Source organism: Zophobas morio, unplaced genomic scaffold (assembly GCF_036711695.1).
Source record: "Zophobas morio isolate AGI-343-1 ecotype UQ-CSIRO unplaced genomic scaffold, CSIRO_AGI_Zmor_V1 ptg000011l, whole genome shotgun sequence".
In the NCBI taxonomy this organism is placed as follows: Eukaryota; Metazoa; Arthropoda; class Insecta; order Coleoptera; family Tenebrionidae; genus Zophobas; species Zophobas morio.
The window spans coordinates 226,883-239,401 of record NW_026972116.1 but is presented as its reverse complement, the minus strand read 5'-3'; the positions used below and the strand labels follow the sequence as shown (position 1 = coordinate 239,401).

At 33.7% G+C, this 12,519-nt stretch overlaps 1 protein-coding gene and 2 long non-coding RNA genes across 17 annotated transcripts in view; 2 read left to right on the top strand and 1 right to left on the bottom strand.

Annotated features, from left to right (window-relative positions):
* Positions 1-12,519, top strand: part of LOC135126608 (protein artichoke) — a 491,663-nt gene that overhangs the window by 369,305 nt on the left and 109,839 nt on the right. The window lies entirely within an intron of this gene.
* Positions 3,310-4,463, top strand: LOC135126610 (uncharacterized). Its single transcript, XR_010280088.1, has 2 exons — positions 3,310-3,708; positions 3,902-4,463. It is a non-coding gene; the product is annotated as an uncharacterized LOC135126610 (long non-coding RNA).
* Positions 4,060-5,171, bottom strand: LOC135126609 (uncharacterized). 3 transcript variants are annotated; one of them, XR_010280087.1, is made up of 3 exons: positions 4,905-5,158; positions 4,727-4,847; positions 4,060-4,678 (listed from the first exon to the last, which is right to left on the bottom strand). It is a non-coding gene; the product is annotated as an uncharacterized LOC135126609 (long non-coding RNA). The 3 variants fall into 3 exon arrangements; XR_010280086.1 differs by having other exon boundaries at positions 4,060-4,242; positions 4,289-4,678; positions 4,727-5,150; XR_010280085.1 differs by having other exon boundaries at positions 4,727-5,171.

Below are 12,519 nucleotides of genomic sequence, written 5' to 3'. Positions count from 1 at the left end.
ATGATTTTCACATATTTATACTCCGGCGGAGTATAAATGTTTTATTTATACGCCGGTGGAGAGTAAGTAGTACTTATGCGCCGCTCAAACACGCTATCAAAGAAATGATACTTAAATCCCGGTACCTAACAACGCCATATAAGTGTCAATTATCTGTCAATAATTTGAATTTCGCAAAATGAATCGTTTTGGTCATCATTCAGAAGCGGAAATTAACAAAGCAATTAAACAGAGGACACGGTAAAGTGCAAAAATAATGTGTGGAAACAGTTTATGACGTTTTGCACTGACAGAAATTACGAACTGACAGCAACCACCAGCGAAGAACAATTGGCCAGAACTCTCAAAGACTGAGGTTATGACATGAGAAAATGTAATAGTTTATTCAGTAAATAATCTTACCGAATTATAGCTCGTGCTTTGAAATTATAGGTAATTGCAACCCTCTCAGGCCGCTTCCCCATCTACGCGTTTTTGCGAATCTGCGTACGCGTATCGTTGGCATTCGCAAGCTTGCATTTAAACATAGCTTCCCCATTGCGTGCGTATAAACGTAAAACGCGTAAAGGCGTAGCATAAAATATAAGTTAATATAACCTCAAAATATAACCAAGTTGTCATCAGATCTGTCATTACTTTCATATGTAATTCGAAATGGGGAAATATAATAAGAAAGTAGCAGTAGAGCTGTGTCAAGAACTCATCACGAAATTATGTTTTATATACCGAAAAAGGAAAAATAAAGTAAGGAAGATAGCATTAGGTACGAAAAAAAATTATTAAAGTGTACGCCTTGTATCTGGAAGCAAAGAAAGCGAATGAAAGACAGTTTTGGGTGCGACCTATTTTTACTGTAACAAACCGATTATTGCAAGGGGCCAGTGCAAATTTGTCACACACAATGAGAGATTCTGATCCGGAAAAATATTTGAGGTTATGTTTGCAAACCATTCGAATTTGACCGCCGTAGCACCTCTTTTCTACGCGTAAAAGTTAAAGTAAAATCAACTCGAAGCGAAGTGACCTTGGATACGCGCGTACAAAATTTTCATGGATTTCATTGGTCGAATGGAGATACGCGACATTCGCACTTCGCAAATACGCGTTCATGGGGAACTTACCTCAAGCTCAGCAAGTGATCACTCGTGTCATCTTTGACCAATTGAAACGTCAAAGTGACACTCGTCATCACTTGATCTCAGCTTTCGGGTCGAAATTACCGATAATTTCAAAGCACTCGTGTGATTACTTACGATAATATTTCGAGTGAAACCGAGCTGCAGATTCAACGAGTGCGTAGCACGAGTTGAATGTGCTGCTTCGGTTTCACGAGCCATATCTTCGATTATTATTAATCATATCACGAGTTATATTCAACATGAGAATATAATGAATGAACACATTTTTTGATAATAGAATTGATTTCGTCGTTTTGAGCTTGCCCCCAAAGTTGGCAAGCCATAATATGAAATTCTAAAATTTGTCAAATTTGACAGTTTTGAAATTTAGGTAGCAACAGACTACAATAAGGTAATAAAATTATTGTCGCTGTGATAGCCATGTAACTAAGGGCATGAACAAATTCTATTGGAAGAAATGGGCTCATGTGATCCATGAATTATATTCTCGTTACAAGACAATTTCACTAGTTATTTTATTAGTGAAAATAATAATGTTATTTAATATCTTTTAAATAAAAAGTAGCACAAAAAATGTTGTATATATCTCACGCCGAAACGGCTTTGCGCCCTCGCACTTTTGTGGCGCTCGAGCTTCCCTCTCGCGCTACAAATACGATCGGATACAAAGTCTAATTTTCGGAGCTTCATATATAATAACTATTATTTTCAAACGTCATATAATGAAAAAATTATTGATTCGTTTTCAAAGCAACCAACAAAATGACGAGCTACTTGAAAAATTATCGAAAATTACCGCTGTAATTTTTATCCTGTTGCTTTACTATTGGTCGAAATCTACAATGAAGTAAATAATCGATAATAATCATATCACTTGTTATATTAAAACTGAAAATATGTTGCCACTACCTTCTCCGTTACCATAGCAATCAATAACAATTCCGAAACAATTGTATGAAAACTTTGAAACTGGTGCCGATAAAGTGAATTCGCTGTAAAATGAATGATTATGTAGAAAAATACGTTGAAAAGCATTGTCGGTCTTGCCTCCTGCGAAATCTCGCACTCGGTATGAAGAGGAGTTGAAGAAATTTAGAAAACGGTGAGACGATAACAAAATTAAAAATAGACACACTGAGACGACGTTTTTAGCTTATTTTAAAATCAAGTCCGGAACTTTTAAACCCTCTTCAATGCTAAAAACGACATTGTTTGCAAAAAAATTTCGTACATTTGGACAAATATCCTAAACCCATAGCATTTCTCAAGAGGCAGAGCGATGGCAAACCGAAAAAATCTTAAATATTAAGGCCCATGCAGAGACTTTTTTAAGAACAGCCTCTGATGACAAATTTTTATTTATGAAGGTACATATATTATAAATCAAAATAATCGAAATTTAGCTGCCTTTGTTCAGGCTGGTTTACTTATTGCGGGTTCTGGGGCATGCAGAAGGATAGAACTGACAAGTGTTTCCACAGAAAATGTACAGTTTGTAGTCGTGGAAGCAACCTCATCAAATTGTGTTCCTGGAAATATTCAAATTGCAAATGTGGCTCTGCAGGATTCAAAGTCCTACCATTTCAAACTCTAAGAATGTCAAAATAAATTTTCATGTTAATAAATAAGTTGTTAATTTTCACAAATGTAAACACCTTATTAGTTTTGTAATAAATATTTTCTTGATATTTGATTAACCAAGTCATTATTGTCACTGCAAGAACAATATTTGTCTGGAAGGCAGTTTAGTTTGTCCGGTAGGTTAGTTTCAGAAATTTTATCCACCTTAATGTTTTTTAATAGTAAATAATTGCAGGAGACCAAGGGATCACAAACAACTATTTACCTTGTTCCTCAATGTAAAATCACCAATTATATCAATTGAACATTCCAAAAAGAAACCTCTGATTCCAAATGCATTAGTGTAAAATAAAAATTTCTAAACAGAATAAACTTAACAGTTGATGTCATGCTGACATTGAAGCAATACCAACCGAAATCGTGTAAACAAATTTACCCTAGTAATTTAACTTTAAAAATATTTATCTAAATTTTTACTCAATTTTGTAAGTGCAAATACCGCATACATCATTTTGTTCACTTAACAATTAATTAGGCAATATTGGATTATTTTTTATTAACATTTTTTACTTTCGGCTCTACAGTTAAATCCATAAGGTTGTAACCACTCGTTAAATTGTAAGGTTGGCATTACAGCCAATGGTGTTTTTCACATGAACAGATTGGTAGCGGCGCATATGTCAAAATTTGACAATTACGCACGAGAGAGTTTTATTTAAATATCTCACAGTTTGTTATTAAACCATACCATTGAAAAATGGTACCGACACGGCATATTGTGGTAAATAAGCAGATGAAAATGGCACTTGCCAACTGCCACAATGAATTGAAACTTGCTTATCCCCAAGCATCCTCCCGAGAACTTGAATTCAAGCTTGTAAAAATCTTTTCAGTATGTAGTTATTCTTATACCATGGAAAGAGAGTACTATACTATGAGAGTAACGTATCGACATTCGGAACTTTTTTCATGTTATTACAACATGGTGGTATGTCGAAGGACTTTTAGTTTTAACTATCTCAAGTTGAAAGTGTATATCTCGCTTTTTAGTACAACATTGTCTTTTCAAGTTTTATACCCACTCTTTATATCCTACACAATACAACTAAATGTCCCTCATTAAATTCAAGCACTGCATACTTTCCTTGTAAACTTATCATTAATTCCTATCCTTTCCATAGTGTTCTCGATGTCAAGCCCACAAAATTATAACCCAACACCAATCTGGAGAACCGTTACAAGAAGCAAAGTGGAAACCAAAACAAAAATCGCAGTGGTATTCAAATTTGGAATTTAAAGAAGATCTAACCTACCGTATATTTGACAAAAACAAAAAAAATGAGTTTTTTACTCTTCAGGATTTGTTTATTTTTGCGAAAGAACATCCAGAATATACAGCAAGTTTAAATACTTTACGTTGAGTATTAAAATCCATGGGATTCAGATTTAAGAAAGTTAACAACAGAAAAATAATTGCTTTTTGGTTATTTGGTCTATGTGTTCCCAATGTTTCTAACCACTCCTGTAACAGTAAGTTTAAATAAGCCGTCAAATTATTTTCAACATACCTATTATTTTAGCCTCTGAATTTTGTGAAGTTACATTTTGTTCATTATTACCACTAAAATCGTCAGGACGGAGGAGCATAGCCAGACCTATCGCCTTCAACCAAATCCCTTGTACATTTTGTAAATAATAAGTAGTACCAAATATTAGAGTTATTAAACATAACATTAAAGACTTGTTGGTGTCCCATTTTTTTGATGAAAAATTGGTCATCCATTGCAACTAATTAAGGTGATCTACCCATTATAGACAATTTTGGTGTTGCTCGCGAGATTGATCATTTCAGTCGAGAGAGCTGATCCTTCGAGTCATAGTTAGCCACACATATAATTATCACGTATACTCATGTACAATAATTTAAACAAATTCTGAATATCTCAGTTATTCCCCATCTGTAAAGTAATTTTTATGAAGCAGCAACAATAAATAAATCAATTCACCTTGTTTTTTTACCAGCCCAATATTTGATTTCATTCGTGACCACAATATTTTTGGGTTCATTTTATCGTAATTCGTAAACGTATCGACTGCAAGTCTAAATTACAGCAGGTGGCATTCTTTCTACAGATGAAAGATAAAACACGTTTCTATTTATCGTTGCTCTTGTATTATAATTACCATGAAGACTCAGGTTATCCTGTTTTTATTGAAAATTGTTTATCAGTTTTTACAATATTGCGACAAGTTACAATGATAATTATGAAATAACTTGTGCAGGAGTGCAAGAATTGCAGTGAAGTCGAACGTAATCATGTGTCGCGAATACATGAATGAACTGACATTATATTGACAGGTCACCAAATATGTCACCAGGTTATTAAAAGACAGATTTACACTGAATAATTTTTAAAAATTTACACTAGGGAGTGGTTACAACCTTATGGATTTGAGTTTAGATCCTCATAAAGTCATTTTCGCTTGAAGGACACAATGTCAATAAATGTCGTTTTCGATTGAGGTAGCACAAAAAAATAGTTTTACCTACCGCCAGGAGGTAAAGTGACACTTTGTACCGTTAAATGGGAAAAGAAAATCACATTTTCTATATAATGAGCAGAAAATAGTTATTTATACTACAAATTGGATAGAGGCATCATTATAATTACGAGTGCGATGAGTTCTCAGACGAGAGCGTTAGCCCGACTCAAGTAAGAGCACTAGTATTATAAGACCAATGTCACACATGTAATATACGTTTTATCTACGACTTCTTAAAAGTAGATTTTTTTTATTTCTTAATTCAAATTTAAAACATTTCTTTTGCCAAATAAAAATCATAAGAGTAGGTATTCACTGCCACGGTAACCAAACAATTTAGTTGTAAACACTGTGTCATATTTTGCAATTTTTGTGGTGCGTTGAGAAAAAAATACAAATGAAGCTAATGAGAAGGTAACGAGCGATCAAATTAGTTTTAAATGTAGTTACTTTTTCCAAGAGCGATTTTGCCGAAACTGGCATTGTGTTTACAAATTGACCTTTGTAGCCAGGACGTAATCACAATCAGAGTAGTTCACAACAAGATCCCAAAAACCCTAGCGAGGTACTCTCTACGTCATAACGGACTGATGCCCCCCCTGCCCCCTGTAACAGGTCTGTCTACAAACTCGCTGTATGCACTAACCAGAACCTAGTCACTATTAAGAAACCTTGGATAGCTAGTCTACAGATTAGAGCAATGATACAAGGGACAGAACGACTTTGACACTGACAGATGTGTATTGTACGATGTTAGGTACGCCATACGTTCAAAAAATATTTACAGTAACTACAGGTGTTTTATTTTTGATCGCACGTCACTAGTAGCTTATTTTGATTATTTGTCCAAGCGTTATAAATGTTCAAGCCTTTGGGCGTATTATTCAGTGATAAGGGCGGTGATATGATGATAGCTATGAAAAGAAATGTTATATTAGCAAATATATCCAACTTGTTGAGGAAGTCGGAAGGGTATAAACCCAAACAATCGAATATTTTCTCTAAAAGCGATGTGACAACGTTTCTGCAAGAAGGTGAAGTTGAAAAATTGTTACTAACGAAGGTGTTAAAATTTTTCCCGATATATTCATATACTTAGAAATTAATTTTTAGGTGGTTCCGATTATGAGATTTGCGGATGCATGTAGGAAGGAGGAATGAATTAATTTGCTGTTTGAAAACGTGAAAGGTGAAGGACATGTTTTCTGCGTTAAAATACGGAACACACGAACGAAAATTTTTCGTGATTTTTTCATAACTTCGGGCAAATTTGAAGGCCTTAATTTAGTGGAAGTGTTGAAAGTAATAATACAAATGCAGGAGAGTTATCTTCGTCAGGCATAGACGTTTCAAGCTGTAAAAATGTTGTTATTAATAAGTATTTTTATAAATAATTAAATCCTGTCAATCAATTAAGTTTTCATATTGGCTGTTCTTAGTTATAATACTAGTTATATAAAGAAACATCTTTTGTATAGCTTGGCTACTGCTATTTGGAGGTGACTTCACTAATCTCTTGTCGTGTACAAATTGTTTTTAACCGCGGCGAGCATTTGGACACTAACAAAATTATTTATTTCGGTGTAGGCCCATTTTCTTGGAAATGGAAAAGCTAAACTGCATATGGGGGGAGAGGTAATAATTAAACGCTGCAGCATTTTAATACATATATTGAAAGATGAAACTACAAGCATAATAAAAGGATAGATGAGTAAATATGTAAATGCCGAATGGCAAAATAAAACATGAAATTAAACTTACACAACTAAATATGCAAACATTATATGTAAAGCGCTACGCATTTGTGTTCCACTATTGAAAACCTTAGAATCTACAAACATAACCCACCAAACTATTTAAAATTAATCCTAAAAATCCTCTAATATCATTATTAATATCAAAACTTAAAATTACCCTAGTGAATCCCTAATTATGTGCGATACCTTCTAAACAGTAATAATAATTACGTGCGTGAAAACTAAATTTCGAAAACTACCAGATACGAATTCGAGTAATGCACTTAAGTAGTTAATAAACTGCGACTGGGCACTTACCCGCTATCTAAGTATTATTAAAACAGATAAAAACAATTAAAATTAATAATTCAGTGGAAATCAAAGAATTTTTCCACTGAGAATAAAGAAAATAACTAAAATTAACGAATTAAAACATGCACTTAAATCTACACTAACTTGTGAAATTAAACATGCAAAGAGAGAAATAAGTGAATTTCACATTATTTAATTAGCTATATACGCGGAGCGCGAACATTTGTTCACGAGAAAATCAGCGGTTACGGGACAATCAAATAAACGCAAAAATGAATGGTCACAGTCTTTAAATACAGCTATTAGCAATTAAGAAATTAGTACCATAAATGCCCTAAAGTATAGTGAAATTATTAAATTAAAATGAAATGCGAGGTTTCCCAAAACTATGGCAAAATAATCAGAAAACGGGATCATATTGAATGACAATAAATTCAAAATAAAATTATCGACTTCAAGGAAATCAGATTAACATGGTTTCGATTTGGAAAGGTCCCAAAAATCCATCTAAAATGTCCGTGTCCCGAATGTAGGGGTCAAATCCGGGTATTAAGGAAAAGTTGGGTTAATTTTCATAAAAAGCGATCGGTAAATTATCGAAAAATCCTCCCCGACGACCAAAAGCTGACGTAAGGCCAAGAGTACCACCCGCAAACGAGAACATCTGTTAACGCTAAAAATTGCTTTCTCCCCGGCGCTATCTGTTCACACCAAACGTATAGAAAAGCCCCGACAAAAATGCATAAATTAAACGCTTAATAGGTTCGGCCGAAATTAGAACACATTATGACAGAGGGAGAGCGAGATAAGTTAAGTATGACTGAAATGCAGACTTACACAAATGCACCATAGAGAATTTTCTATCTTCTTCTCGGTCTCTGCAAATTTTTCTAAGTTCGGATTTCTCCAAAATTCACCCAAAATAGTAAAAAAAAAACTCGGTACATAAACGGACAGTGTTCCACTACAACTCGGAACTTGAATTAAAATCACTTCCTGCGCTACTGCTTTTATAGGGATTTTTACCCATTTATCTTGTCTCCCGCGACGTTAGTGAGCCATATTTCTTTTTAATTTATGTGTTACACGGAACGCGACTTTATGTTTTATTTCCCTGTTTTATAGAGTTTAATTTGAATATGGTTACGTTCCTGACGTTTTTATGTGACTACTGTGTCGTAAATCGTCGGGTTTTTGCATCATGGTTCCCATGTCGTCATCGCTACATTGTGTCAGCCTATTGCATCTGTTTGTAAAGGCGGCATTCTTTGATCTGTTTTTTATGCGTCTGTGTTTCGTCTGCTGCTGTTTTAGTTTAGGTACGAATTCGGATGAAAGTAATTGTGATTGACGATTTTTATGGGTGTACGGTTCTACGCATGTTGGTCGCAATCCCTGACAAGCGCAATGAGATTTGCAATTTACGAATATGCGAATTTTGTTCTTACGTTAGGGGATTGGTGATTATCTGTTCGAATGGTAGTATATGCAGATTAGGACATAATTAAGATTTGCAGATTATCGAATTTTGTTATTATGTTCTGGGGATTTGTTATTCGTCTTTTTGTTACAATTTTCTCGTGAACGAATTTAGTGACGGCTCTTCACACTCTAATCGTCTTAAGCACTTTTACCAGCGGGAGGACTCGAAAATTTTGTAAACTTCGTTAAACAGTCATAATGGACACATTGACAGCTGGGCTAAACAATAAAACCTCCTAAACGCATTACCCGCAGTGAAGTCACCTTCAAATATTAGTAGCCAAACTTTAACTCATAATGTGTTATATAAGAGCAATTTTATTAACAAGTCGTACATAAGAGTATATTACAAAATTATGTGCGTAAATTCTTCGATGACAACTGTCTCCATGACGTGGCGATTTTATTTAATGGAATTACGAATTTTTACAGTTTGTCCTCTCATAACCAAGAATTAAATGTGTGTGTGGACGTGTGTGAGCTGTGCTCCGTGTGTTTTTAATCTTTTTCACTAGTTTCGCTGTAGATTATTTAATATAAATTGGACAGTTGGACGTGTGTGTGCACTGTTATAGTATCAACAATTTTTAGGTGGATTCGCAATTAATAAATTAATGTGGCTTTTTTGTTGGGTCCCTGTGACGCTATTGGCTCCTGTGAATATCAGTTATCGCTAGAGCTTCTTTTTTGAGTTTAATTATCTCTCTTAAACTTGCTTTTATTCACGTGGCTGAACTTTAGCTGGTTAATATTACCACAGGGTACAGTGGTGTAAATTAGCACACTGATTATAATCGGTTATATTATCTATCTAACTACCTCTTTTTAATTTTTCCCAGTATTTTTTTAAGATGGGTGTTTATTGTATAACTTGCAACAGTACTATCACCCCTACAATTCCTGGAATTAAATGCAATTTCTGCACCAACTATTATCACATTAAGTGTGTTGGTATTGATAAATCCCAATACGATGCCTTCAAATCCCTAAGTGGTGCTTGTTGGAAATGTGACGATTGCCTTTCCACAAAAAGTGACACAAGATCGTGCAACTGTTGCAAATTACTACCAAGCTTATTAGATACAATAAAAAATCTTAGTGAAACTGTTGACGCATTAAAACAACAAATAACAAATTTAACATCAAATCTACCTAAAAATGACTTTAACCATGATTACGAGAGTATGGTACAAGAGGTAGCTGAACGCCAAAAACGTAAAACTGATATAATTTTATATAATATGCCTGAACAAGATCCGTCTCTAAATAATGAAACCAGAAAGAACAAAGAAGCTGAATTGGTTTCCGATTTTCTGAAATTGTTACAACATGATTCTGGTAATGAGCGTTCTTCCATCCCAGAACTAATTTGAACTCCAATTCGACTTGGCAAGTAGGATACCAATAAGATTCGACCTATCAAATTAACACTTAAAGAAGAAAAATATGTATTCAATTTATTAGACTTAATAAAAAGGAAACGTCGTAATATTGATGCTGTTCCGCACTTTAAATCTGTGCGTGCGTCATCAGATAAAACTGATAAACAAAGGCTGTATTATAAGGAGTTACTGAACCAGATAACCAACAGACGTGAAAAAGGTGAGCTAGATTTGTTTATTAAATACATACGTGGTGTTCCGACAATCCAGAAAAAAACCTTCTTTAAACTAGGCCTGCCCAATTCTGTAAAAAAGTTCTACTTATACTACCAAAATGTTCGTAGCCTCAAAAACAAAATGGATGATTTTTTGGTTTCTTCAAGTGATTCTGATTTTGATATAATTTGTCTAACGGAAACGTGGTTAATTGACTCTATAAATAATTCTGAATTTATCTTAACAGATGTTTACAATGTGTTCAGGTCTGATCGAAATTTGATAGCTAATAACGTAATAACGTAACTCGTGGTGGTGGTGTATTATTAGCTGAAATCAGTTGAAAAAATCGATACTCAAGCTTTTCAAACTAATAATCCATCTATAGATCTTGTTGGATGTAAATTAAGACTTGGTTTTCAATCTCTCTCAGTTTTTGTAATATATTTTCCTTGTACTCCGTCCTCTGACGGTTTTAATGCTGTTTGTGATTTCTTTGAGGAAGAGTTAGTGCGTCTTAATAATATAATTCTAATAGGTGACTTCAATGTTCCAAATTTTAATGACATCATCCCTAATAAAACAATTCTTCGTCTACAGTCATTTGCACATTCTTTAAATTTAAATCAAATAAATAATATTTTCAATTCTAATAATAAATTGTTAGATTTAGCATTTTCGAATATTCAATGGGAAGTTAGCCACTTTGATAATCCAATGGTGATAGAAGACAAGTATCATCCAGCACTATCTTTAGTTTGCACCTTCTCAGTTGATAAACCGATTAATTTTCCACGCCACGATAATGATAACTATAATATAAGTGCCTTTAACTTTCGTAAAGCTGACTTCATCTCTCTTTACAATGATATCCTATCGACTGATTGGTCATTCATTATTATCAACTCTTTCTTCTGTAGATCTGATGGTTGATTGTTTTTATAATATCCTGTTCAATTTATTCCGTAAACATCTACCTGTCTTTCGGTCAAAAAAGTGGCATTACCCGCCATGGTTCAATAGGGAAATAATATTAAATTTAAATTCCAATACCTTAAGAAATACAGAGCTTCAGGTCTACATTTTTACCTACTATATTTAAAGAAATTAGGTCCCTTTTAAAGAAGCAAATAAATACTGCTTATAAATTGTATAACAACAGCATTCAAATTAACATACATCATGATCTTAAGCAATTCTGGGGTTACATTAATGCTAAAAAAGGTAAAACTAGAATTCCAGGCCAAATGTCATTTGGTATAAGCAAGTTTGAAAATCCTATGGAAATAGTAAATGCCTTTAGTGATTTCTTTAGATCCACCTATACTGCATCTGATCCGCTTGATGAATATTATTTAGCTGATACTGTAAATTCTACCTCATGTGTTGTAAATATATTTAAGATCACGGAAGATGATATAATAAAAGCCATCACAAGATTGAAACCAGGTATGACATCAGGTTCAGATTAGATTCCAAGTTTCATAATTAAGGACTGTAAATTCCAAATTGCTAAGCCACTCCTACTAATTTTTAATAAATCCCTTTAAACAGGGGTTTTTCCTAATAAATGGAAAGAATCTAAGATCTGTCTTGTCTTAAAGTCCGGTGATGTATCTAAAATTGAAAATTATGGATCAATTTCCCTGCTTTCTAATTTTGCTAAAATTTTTGAATTAATTCTATATTCCCATATCTACCCCGAAGTGAGAAATTATATATCAAAGTATCAGCATGGTTTTTTAAATTATAGATCAACAACAACAAACCTCATAATGTTCTCACAATTTGTATCTGAAAGTTTGGAAGATCAATCACAAGTCGATGTCATCTATACGGATTTTACAAAGGCATTTGATCGTATTGACCACAATATTCTTCTTAAAAAACTTGTAAATTTTGATTTCACTTGTAAATTATTAAACCTTTTTCGATCCTATCTTACACTCTGTACACAGTTTGTGCAGTATAACAACTTTGTATCTTATTCTTTTATTGCTAGCTCAGGAATTCCTCAAGGGTCTATACTAGGGCCAGTTCTCTTTAATTTATACATAAATGATCTACCTTCCAGCATTCACTGTTCAATTTTGTTATTAGCAGATGCTATCTTTCTTCAAAAAAACT